Genomic DNA, 12,137 nt, shown 5'->3' with positions numbered 1-12,137 from the left:
TACCAATTATAATAAACTCTAAATACTAAACTAAGATAAACATAAAACCAGAAACAAATTAAGTGCAGTAAGCAAACCCTAAGCCTGCAGTTGCTCCCAAAGTCCAGCGCCTCAATTTTGGGATGATTTATTGTCTAATCAGGTGTTCCACCCATGCAGGGTACATCAAGTTGATTGTGGAGGTTTAGTCCACTGCTTCTGGGGCTGCTGGGAGAAATTTCCCTTTTTCTTCTGTGTTTGCACAGCTCCTGGGGTTCAGCTTTGGATTGAGCCCCGCCTGTGCATGTAGGTCGCCTGAGGGCGTCTGTTCCTGCCCAGACAGGACGGGGTTAAAGTAGCAGCAGATTAGGGGGCTCTGGCTCATTCAGGCCGGGGGGAGGGAGGGGTGCGGAATGCGGGGCGAGCCTGTGGCGGCAGAGGCCGGCGTGACGTTGCAGCAGCCTGAGGCGCGCTGTGTCTTCTCCCTGGGAAGTTGTCCCTGGATCACGGAATCCTGGCAGTGGTGGTCTGCACAGGCTCCCTGGAGGGGCGGTGTGGAGAGTGACCTGGGCTTGCACACAGGCTTTTTGGTGGCGGCAGCAGCAGCCTTTGCGTCTCATGCCCGTCTCTGGGGTCCGCGCTGATAGCCGCGGCTTGCGCCCGTCTCTGGAGCTCATTTAGGCGGTGCTCTGAATCCCCTCTCCTCACGCACCCCGAAACAATGGTCTCTTGCCTCTTTGGCAGCTCCAGACTTTTTCCCTGACTCCCTCCCGGCTAGCTGTGGCGCACTAGCCCTTTCAGGCTGTGATCACGCAGCCAACCCCAGTCCTCTCCCTGCGATCCGACCGAAGCCCGAGCCTCAGCTCCCAGCCCCCACCCGCCCCGGCCGGGGAGCAGACAAGCCTCTCGGGCTGGTGAGTGCTGGTCGGCATCAATCCTCTGTGCGGGCATCTCTCCACTTTGCCCTCTGCACCCCTGTGGCTGCGCTCTCCTCCATGGCTCCAAAGCTTCCCCATCTGCTACCCCCTGTCTCCGCCAGTGAAGGAGCTCCATAGTGTGTGGAAACCTTTCCTCCTTCACAGCTCCCTCCCACTGGTGCAGTTCCTGTCCCTATTCTTTTGTCTCTGTTTTTTTCTTTTTTCTTTTGCCCTACCCAGGTATGCAGGGTGTTTCTTGCCTTTTGGAAAGTCTGAGGTCTTCTGCCAGCGTTCAGTAGGTGTTCTGTAGGAGTTGTTCCACATGTATATGTATTTCTGATGTATTTGTCGGGAGGAAGGTGATCTCCACGTCTTAACTCCTCCATCTTGAAGCTCTCCAGTGGGGGAGTTTTCAACGTTGGCAATATTGACTTATTGAGCTGAATAATTTCTCTTTATGAGGAGCTCTCCTGCACATGGTAGGATGATTAGCAACAAGGGGCCTGTACCTATGAAAGACCAGTAGCACCCCCTCAGTTGTGAGAATCAAAAATGTTTGTGAATGTTGCCAAATGTTCCTTGGAGGGCAAAGTTGCCCTGGGTGGAGAGCTACTGCTGTAAATGTTAACTGTGTCTTTTTTTCTTTTTATAAATTTATTTATTTATTTTTGGCCACGTTGGGTCTTCATTGCTGCGCACGGGCTTTTCTCTACTTGTGGCGAGCAGAGGCTACTGTTTGTTGCAGTGTGCGGGCTTCTCATTGGGGTGGCTTGTTTTGTTGCAGAGCATGGGCTGTAGATGCATGGGCTTCAGTAGTTGTGGCACACAGGCTCAGTAGTTGTGGCTCAAGGGCTCTAGAGCGCAGGGTCAGTAGTTGTGGCACACGGGCTTAGTTGCTCCACAGCATGTGGGATCTTCCGGACTACAGATTGAACCTGTGTCCCCTGCATTGGCAGGTGGATTCTTAACCACTGCGCCACCAGGGTAATCCCACTGTGTTTTCTTTTGTACGTAAAATAATGGATGGCTGACTTAATTGATTGATTCTTAGAGTCACTAAAATATGGTTCTTAAAATCCCCCTGTGTGTCCTAATTTTCTTGTGCTTTAGTATTTTTTTTTCTCTGCTCAGTGTTACCCCTGTACCTCAAATACCCTCCTAATTCTCCACATGCCCAAAGCCTAGGTATAGTTTAAGGCCAAGCTAAAATCTCTATCCTTCCTTTTCTGGTGCTTCCAGCAAAAGTAATAGCATGAATCATCAGTTCTTTGAGAGCAGGGACCATATCTGTCTTGGTCACTGCTACACTGGCACCCAATAAATATTTCTTTAATGAATGAATAAATTCCCACAGCACTTTATTCCTCACTTATGGTACCTTGTGAAACAACTCTTTGTGTAACATGACTTATTTCTTCTACAAAAGTGCAAGAGCCTTTAGAGCAAGAATCTTGTCGTTCGTCTTTGTAACCTCTTTAGTGTGGAGCACTTGGCACTTAGTAGACATCATAAAGTTGTAAGTACTAAAAAAAATGTTGTTTTCTGAATACTGTGCTTCAAAAAATGTTACCACTGATTTTGAAAGTTATGCTAAGCAATATTGGGGTACCTTCAGGACATACCTGTTAATTGACATCATTTTCTTCTCCATAATGTATTCATGAAAATTTGAGTCCCCAGCATTAGTTTGGAATTTCCTTCATTCTGTTCTCATTTATCTGCTGAGCATGTGCCCAAGAGACAGATCTGGTTTTGAATACTATCTTCCTATCACATGATCTTGGGCAATTAATCTGCAAGTCTATAATTGCGTCATCTATACAATAGAGAAAATAAGAATCCTATCTAAAAAGGTTGTTATAGGGAATAAGGTTGTATAAAGCATTTAGTCATAAAGCAAGTGCTCAAAAAATATAATTACTCCTTCTTTCAGTGTCCCATCTGGTAGAATACCTTGAATTAAGGTTTGGTGTGCCAGTAATCATTTATTTTACTCTTGAATCTGCAGTTTGGTTAGTGCATGGTGGAGACAACTCATCTCCATTCCATGCAGCATCAGCTGGGGCTGTTGGCTCGGAGGTTAACCGGGGGTGTCGGCCTGGAGCCTCAGTTCCTTTGTACAGAGGTTTCTGCCTGGAGCTACTAGGGCATCATCACACCACAGCAGCTGCAGTCTAAGAGACAGGAAGTGGAAGCTGCAAACTCAACCTGGGTCTGAAAACTGGCAGTTTTAATGGAAAACTCTTTCATGGAGCCCCCCTAGATTCATAGGGAGAGGATATAGAGGACTGTGAAAGAATTAGGGGCCATCTTTAATATGTAGCAGGGCAGGGTCTGGATTTTTTACCCCCTTAATCAAATCAGTTAAGGCATTGTCTTTATTTATTTGTTTTTAATATTTGGCCTCGCAGTGTGGCATGTGGGATCTTAGTTCCCCGACCAGGGATCAAACCCGTGCTCCCTGCATTGGAAGCATGGAGTCTTAACCACTGGACCACCAAGGAAGTCCCAGCATTGCCTTTAAAAAATTCTTCAGGAATGTAAAATTTAAGTTCAACTACCTGGTGTAGTTTCAGATGATACAACTATTTTTTAAGGTAGATATTAATTCAGTACTCAGTCTCTAAAAGGCAGAAAACTTATAAAATTGGATAAACAGCTACCCACTCAACTCCTTATTATCTGTAAAAAGCTTATTTGAATGGTTACCTATCTTCAGTAAAGATTGCTTTTATGTATTTGCTGTCATTGCATATTCTTCTTAATTAAGTTCTTTGTTGATGTTGCAGTTTCTGTTCATTCTTACATCTTAGATGCAATCTGAGGGATTAGGAAAGACCTTTTAAAAACAAAGCAATTACTTCCCAGATTCCAGAGAAAGTGTAAGTCAAGTAGACAGTTAATTAAAGGAGGAGCACAGAATGCCATTTACAGTATAGTTGATGGTGCCAATCTCCAGCATGAAGTCAAAAGTGGAGAGAAGTTGGGCTTCCCTGGTGGTGCAGTGGATAAGAATCTGCCTGCCAATGTAGGGGACACAGGTTTGATCCCTAGTCCAGGAAGATCCCACATGCCACGGAGCAACTAAGCCCGTGCGCCACAACTACTGGGTCTGCGCTCTAGAGCCCGCGAGCCACAACTACTGAAGCCCGCGTGCCTGCAGCGCATACTCCGCAACAAGAGAAGCCACCGCAATGAGAAGCCCGCACACTGCAACAAAGAGTAGCCCCTGCTCGCCGCAATTAGAGAAAGCCCGCGCGCAGCAACGAAGACCCAACACAGCCAAAACATAAAGATAAATAAATAAATAAATAAATAAATTTTTTTAAAAGTGGAGAGAAGTTTAGTAAGGAGAAAAGTATGTTCACTGAGGGAGACATTGTTTTATTTAATCTTCAAATCATTTCCTTTATTTAGTTTGAAGTGCATTTTGGTTATTCAGCAAATATTGAATACTTACTATATCAGGCAGTAAAGATAGAAAATAGGTTCATCCTTAAAATGTGTTGTATGCTCAAACTAAATAGAAGAAAAAAGCAGATTCTTAAATATAGAGACCTTTTTTTCCCTGATACTTTTGAATTAAGAAATATTAAGAGTTGTATTATTGGGTATGCTTGTGATTACCCAGCAGGGTCATAAGAAATAACATACTTTATCCAAGTATAGAAATCCTCTGCTTGTCATGGGGGACCTTGAAAGAGCTTCTAATGATGAATCTGCAACACATTTGGCAATTAGCTTAAGGTAGTTTAATGACATTTGTGGGGGAAGATGAATTAGCCAGGCCCTTAATGTCAAAAAATATGAAGTTTCTATGACTCAGACCACTTAGGACGAGCTACAGAGGCCGCAGCAAGAAGTGAAATATACTAGGAGGCCAGCTCATTTCGCACAGTGGGAACCACACCATTCACAGAGACTGCACCTTGCCCAGCACCTCCTGGACAAAGGCCTCTGGCTACAAGGAGGATTTAAGGGCAGTGAGTAAATGTGTCAGCACTGAGCCTCCCTCCTAGTGGAAAAAGAGCATATCCAAAGAGCATATCCTGTTAACACTAGGTCAGTATCATCTACTTGTCAAAAATATGCCATGAATTATGAGCCAAAATTTTATTTATGGTGGAGTTAGACACATTAGGAGATTAGATGATTTATTAGCTGGAAAAGTTGAGAAGGTTCTCTGGACTTGTTTTTTAGGTGGCATCTAAGTGATCTGGATCACTGCCCACTAGTGAAATTGCTGGGTATGGTAGACAAAGAAAATGTTCCTTCTAATGATTTTTATGAGCTCTGTAGCTCCTGTTCCCAGCCGAGTGCTCTTTTCCCTTTTTTTTATTGTTGCTGAGCAAAGAATTTATAAAAAGCTTTTTCTTCCTTTTTTTTAAATTTTATTAGAAGCCCTGCTCAATTGAAATGGAAGTTCATTAAGTACTGTTCATTTCTCTTCCTGTCGTTATAACCCCATACCCCTCCGCTCTATTCAGCAGCGCCTGGCAGCCTGGCCAACATTTTAAGTCTGAACAGACTATTACAGAGATATAGATATGCAGCTTCCAACATCAAGAGGGAGTTCAGTGCCACATGGGCAGAACGTGATCACTCAGGCTAGAGGTCGACCGTAAATTTCAAATTAGCCCCTCACCTTAGAGGGGCAAATGCCCTGGACAATTAAATCGGCAGTCGGGAACTGCTGTGCCAAGCGGACTGCCTACGTTCTCCCTCTTAATTTTCATGGCACCCCTGAGAGGCAGCTGCTATTGCTGTGCCCATTTTAGAGATGAAGAGACAAAGGCCCAGAGGAGCTTAGGAACTTTGCCAAGAATACACAGCTAGTCAGAGGTGGGACTGGGATCCGAGTCCAGTTTGGCTTGACTCCAAAGCCCACGTGCTTTACCTTTACTGCACTAATTGTAGACAGTGCGGGAATCATGGTAGAATTAAGGGGGCTTGCGTGGCTCTCGGCTCCTTCTTTGACAGCTGTGCCCTTGGGTTATAATTTGGGAGCTAGGTTTATGGCAGGATGCAGTGTCACTTGGCATGAGCAAGGAGTCCCTAATGTCCTTCCTTCTGCTCCAGAAGCCTGTGACATCCATCCGACCGCTCATAGCGAAAGTTCCGTCATAGAGTTTAGCAGTGTGAGCTTCTCTGACTTAGAGTGTGGCTGGAGGAAACTTTGTTGAGATTTTATTTGAAACACTGCTGGGTAAGAGCTTTCAAGGAGAACATCTAGAGCAAGGTTCAGAAAACAGCTCATGAAAGTGAAGCAGCAGACCTTGGGAAGAGAAATGGAGAAATTACTCAGTATAATACAGATGAGAATAAGAAGCCTGCATTTATTGAAAGAAGTAGAGAGGCAATGAAAAAAAATTAAGGTTAAAAAAGAGAGACAACTGAAATAAAAAGAGGTAACTTGCATTTGAAAGGGAATTGAGTGCTCAGAAGAATTTTTGAAAATTGCTTTCCAGTATTCCCAAGTGTGGACTTGGTTATTGGTTCAAGCCATGCTTTTAGGCCAGATTCCACAATTAAATTTTGCACAGAGTATTGTCTAATAGAACCCACAGAACTGTAGTCACCAACCTAAGACTGGGTCTTTCAGGTTGTCACGTAACTCTCTGTTCTTTTACCTGCTCTAATCAAATGGTGAAAAGGTTTAACTCTTGGAGATTTCTACCTCCTCATGACTATAATATTCATAGCAGACTTGTGAGTTCCATGAACATAGATATACCTATATTCAAAAAATAAGTGCATTCCAAAGCCAACTCATCGATCTTTCCATTTATCCACTCTTGCTTTTGCTGTTTCCTTCTATGAATGTGGGTAACCAAGAGCTGACTTTAGAAACTGTTTACATTTTGGCTTCCATGCCTCTGGAGTAGGATGAAAATATCTAATAATATTTTTCCTCTGGTGGTGAGATGTCAGACTATATTTGCACAGTCTGCATCTCCCAGGCTGGCCTGGAATGTTGGATAGCAGTGTTGCAGAAAGAGCAGCGTGTACACACAAAAATGCAGCCTTCCCTAATTGACCCCCTCGGACCTGATGTGTGCTTTGTTCCTCAGCTTCTTGGTACGTAGGTATCCAGTTTGCATTCTGTTCCACTGCATTTTGTACTCACTTATATACTGTATTTTTGTTGGGCTTTTTTTCCCCTCATAAACAGATTTTTTAAAAATCCGATCTGTGAAAATAAATTAATAATAAATTCTGCCATGTTTGTTTTGCTTTAAAATTGTAAAGGATAAACTATAAGATACTTCTATCTATTTAGTTTTCCAAATACAATTAAAATTAAAGCTGACTTGCTAAAATTGAATTTACACTCAGTTTTTTCCATTGTACAACTCTTGAAGAAAAGACACTAACCTTATGTGTTATGTAACTTCATCTGCCCTGTGAGCCCTCGTACAGGCCCTGCTCTAATTACTTTTTAGACCTCCCTGCTGGAGGAGATGCTCTGCCCCTTTGTCCCTCAGGACACAGTATTGATGGCTTCACTTCTAAAGGCAGCTATCAGAAACCAAAATCATAGACATGTGGATTTTCTCAGAAGCCTTTAATGAAACTTGGGTTTTCACCTCTCATACCAAAATAAGCAAGGGAAAAAATAGAAATCAGCCCAACAGTACTTTAAAATTGATTTTTGTATTTATCTTCTAATGCAAATGCCAGAGAAAATGCCTGCTTCCTGGGTTTGTTTAGTTGTTTTTTGCCTGAGGTATCTTCATGTCAGTTTTTGACCCACAGCACTTTCGACTGCATAAAGAACTCTAAACATAAGCATTGGTAATAGAAATGCTGACACAACCCAACTGTCACTCCTGGAATATGTCATTGAATGTCTGCACACATGCCAGGATCCTGTACTTGGGGTAAGTGAAGAATAAGGCCACTGTTCAGTTTCCAGCGTCTAACAGGGGGAGAGTATGGAGGGTCGTGCCCTCTGTTTCTCATCTCCCCCCCTTTCATCATCTCCCCCCACACACCGTGCCCTGGGGAATGGTCACAGCTTAATTATCTTTTGTTCCAAGGCCAATTAGACCTTCAGAGGGTACAGTGTATGTTGCCATCACTCATGCTCTCATGAGACTCTGTCCTGTGATCAAGTGTTTTCAAGTCCGTAGAGAAAGGAGGACTGACAATGTTGGGCCAACATAACATGAAGAGTCTGTGTACCATCAAACGCGAGCTTGGATCTTGTTTCATCAGGGAAGGAATATGATTTTCACAGCAGTCTGGTGCATTAAGAACAATATACAGAATCACGCAGTGAGTCTGTTATATTTGACTCTGTTAATGGGATTTACGTATGGAACATCAGTTTCCTCTACAGACGTAATTGAGTACATATTTACCGTGATATGAAAACTGCAAGCATATGTAGGGTGTGTGTAACGTTAAATTTTAAGAAACGTAATGAAGAGGAAAATCAGAGAAAACCTGAAAATATGCAAATAATGAAATTATTAATTTGAATTTTTTGCTCAAGATATATGTGAAGCAGCTATGCCCTCCATAATACTCTGTGGAAATACAACAACAGATAGATGATCTTAATGTGTTACCATCTTCCTTTTTGGATTAATTTTTTAATAGAGCCATAATGCCTGATGGGCGGTTCCTAGGGTCTGGCGTGTGGTTCAGGAATGCTCTGTCGGTTACAGCTTCTTCCCTCAGGGCTCTGAGTGGTGTCTGGTGTCAGTAGGTCTGAGGGCCCCTTGTATTTCTTAATATAAAGGGAGTAGGGTGTTTTCCCCCAAAGCCTGGCTGACGGTTACTCCTGGGGAAAGAAGAACAGCCGGGCCAAACTGACCAGGAATATCTGGAGGCACGAACACCTGGTTAGTGGAGGTCAGCAGGTCAGGCGGTAACTGCTCAGAGCGTCATTCTTGGGCAGCGGTGGGATTACCATGGTATAAATTGGCTTCGGGGGACAAATCGATCAACCAAAAGAGGTTTAACGATTTTTAGTGTTCAGTTACAATAAGGGTTCCGACTTTCTGGACCCAATGAGGGGATGCGTGGCCGTCGACTCTGCTTAATTCTAGGCTGTGCGTCCCCCATCCAACCCCCAACACCACCATTTTTTGTTCCCAAGGCTGCCTTAGCCTAAAACAGCTTTTGGTCTTTGCTGTCTGGGAGTTAGAAATCCACAATGGCAGTGAACGTTTCTCTTTCTCCTAGTGAGCCCGTTGGCTTTGTCCTCTCCTCTTCTTGGCCTCTTTTACACTCTTGCACCAGTGACACCTCGGGACCCTCGCAGCCTCGGGGCGCCTGGGTGAGATTCCTCCCAGACCATCCGTGAGCTGCGGGTCCAAGCCCAGCGCCCCAGCCTGCCTCGCCTTGCTTTCTCCTTCTGGAATACCACCCACCTGCCTGCCCACAGAGGGAGACAATGAGACTAATGAGAAAGGAATGGGAACCAATGGGGAGAAATGCACTGAATCCTCTGGACTCCTTGGAGAGAGGTGTTTGTTCAGGGCATTATTCATATTTTTGCGGGGAAGAGCAACATTGATTTTTTTTCATCCAAGAGCCATTCTGCCTTTGCACGGAGTCACCAGAGCACTGAACCTTCCTCTTTTGTAAATGGGCAAAGTGCCTCACGCATGGCCTAATAGCACGGGCTTTGAAGCTAAATTTTTTATTTCCAGCTCCAGGCATGAATTGTTGCTTCATTTTGCAGGTGACTGGGAGATCTTCTATTCACTGGAATCCGTCTTGGGTAATACTGTATTATTTTAAATTTTCTCTCTGGGGCTTGGTGTATGAGTTCGCCAATGTCAAGCACATACTCCATTACGCATAGAATGCTCTGCACGGGCTCCAGGCTGCAAACCTACCACGCTGCTGTGTTTAAAATTTTCCTTTGCAGCCCAGCCAATCAGGTGTCCGACTAAACCTTGAAGCCAATTAGTGTGTTTCACAGAGCCAGGTGCAGAGCTGCCAGGTAGCGCCTGCAAGTGAGTTGCATTGCTCTGATGGGATCTGCACATGTTTGGCTCTATATGAAGATGTTTTCACTTGACATGGAGTCATCTTTGGTCTTGTTCTCCAACCACTCCACTAAGCAGACACACCCACACATGTTACCAATTTGATCCGCTTTCAGAGGAGGATGGTACCTAGTCTTTCTCTTCCTGCTGCTAATATTTATGCTGATGCCCCTTGGGAAACTGTATTCTCCCATCCAAAGTTCTTTCAGAGGGGAGAGGACCACAAATCTTCGTTATTATCAGGGCATTTTCTGATAACACTGCATGTCTAACTTAAATTAGCCCATAAAGATCTATTTGAGAATTTTGTGCTTTCTTTTTCAAAAATATGTTTGAAGATGGCAATTTTTCTCAAAGAAAGAACACACCTGAGTTCCTGTAATTTGGGGACTGAAGACATGGGCTCTGGTCCTATAGCTCTGCAGCTAATGAGCTGTGTGCCTGGGCAAGACACAGCCTTTTCTGAGCCACTTGGATTCACTGTTCTCTAACGAGCATGGAATCTGTAGAAGCAGCACATAGACCTAAGTGTAAATCCCTGATCCACTTTCTATTAGCAGAGTGACCTGGTCGAAGTTTTGTAGCCTCTCTTTTGGTCTCCTGACCCATAAAATGGGTATAATAATATGTACCTCAGAGGGTAATTTGGGGAGATTAATGATTTCATAGATACAGATATACCAGATTAGTGCCTGTACACGGTAGCTTTTCCAAAAATGTTCATTTTTACTTGCCTATCTCTTTGGCTTTGCTGGTTTTTTATTTCAAGTACTATACAGATATTACAACAATAAGTGGATTTTTAAAAATAATGAATACCAATACAGTTGACCGCTGAACAACGGGGGTCAGGGGCACCAACCGCCATCCACCACCCCACCCCCCAGTGGAAAATCCTCATATAACTTTATAGTCAGCTTTATACAACTTTATAAAGTTGTATAAAGATTTAAATTCTGGCTCATATACTTACTTGCTGTGTGGCTTTGGACAAGTTATATAGCCTCTATGAGTCCTCAGTTTCCCTATCTGTAAAATGGGGATCGTTTCACTTACTTCACACAATTGCGGTGAGGATGAAATAAAGTGATGCGTGTAAAACATCAAGTACGGTGCCTGGTGCCTAACTCCACAACTGTGCACATAACCGATTTCTTTTCACTAAGCCAGTGATTCTCCACTTTGGCTGTTTCTTGGAATCACCTCTGTAGCTTTTACAACTCCTAATATCCAGGCAGCACCCCAGATCATCAGACTTTCTGGAGTGGGAGCCAGGCAACAATTTTTTAAAGCGCCTCTGGTATTTCCATGTCCAGCCAAGGTTGAGCATCCCAGCGCTAGATGCACCCTGTGTGTCTCAGCCTGTCTACACGGGCTCAGCAGGAGCACAGCTCAGGAAGGCGGCAGGACTGAGGTCCAAAGGGTGGTGTGGGAGGGACTCTGGGAGCTGCTGGCAGGGCCGTCCCCAGGGTCTGACTGAGGTTAATCACCCTGGGGCCTCTCCTTTTCCCACAGCATTTTTATCTACGTGAAGCCAGCTTAAAATGGAATTCTGGAGGAGCCTAGAGAGGAATCATGTGCCGAGCAGGCAGCTTAAGGAGAGATGGTCAGCAGAAAGGGGAAGAGAGCGAAAAGAGATGGTGAGAGCAAGTTTACACCCGCAGGTCCTGACCGAGAAGGCACTCTGACCTTCAGGACAAGATAGCCAGAGTTATCTCCTTCTCCTGCAGGAGTCAAATCATCAGTGGGAAGTGCAGTGTGGTCAGTCCCAGAACCAGCAGCAAAGGTGTCACGGGAGAGCTAGTTTAGAAGCGCAGACTCTCACAATCCCCCCACAAATCTTCTGAATTAGAATCACTAGGGGTGGGGCATAGGACTATGCATTTTAACAAGGTTCCCAAGTGATTACATGCTCGTTAAAGATTGAGAAGCGCTGCTAAAGCAAAAACAGAACAAGCTTTAGAGGCAAACGGTGCTTCTGAAAGAGTTCTAGCTCTTTCACTTAATCTGTGATCTTTGAAAATTTACTTAACTTCTCTAAACTCCTATTTCCTCATCTGTAAATTGGGAATGAAAGAATTTACCTTAATCATAGACTGCCAAGGGAATTGTGGATGGAATACAGGAGTTCCGTGGACTTGGATAGGAAAAAAAAGTCATTTTTATTTTCACTAATCTCTATCTGAAATCTAGCATGCCCTTCAATTATGGACATAGGCAAGAGATCACAGTAGTA

Source organism: Balaenoptera borealis (assembly GCF_965194805.1).
Source record: "Balaenoptera borealis genome assembly, chromosome: 18".
Lineage (NCBI taxonomy): Eukaryota > Metazoa > Chordata > Mammalia > Artiodactyla > Balaenopteridae > Balaenoptera > Balaenoptera borealis.
This window is presented reverse-complemented; position numbering follows the sequence as displayed.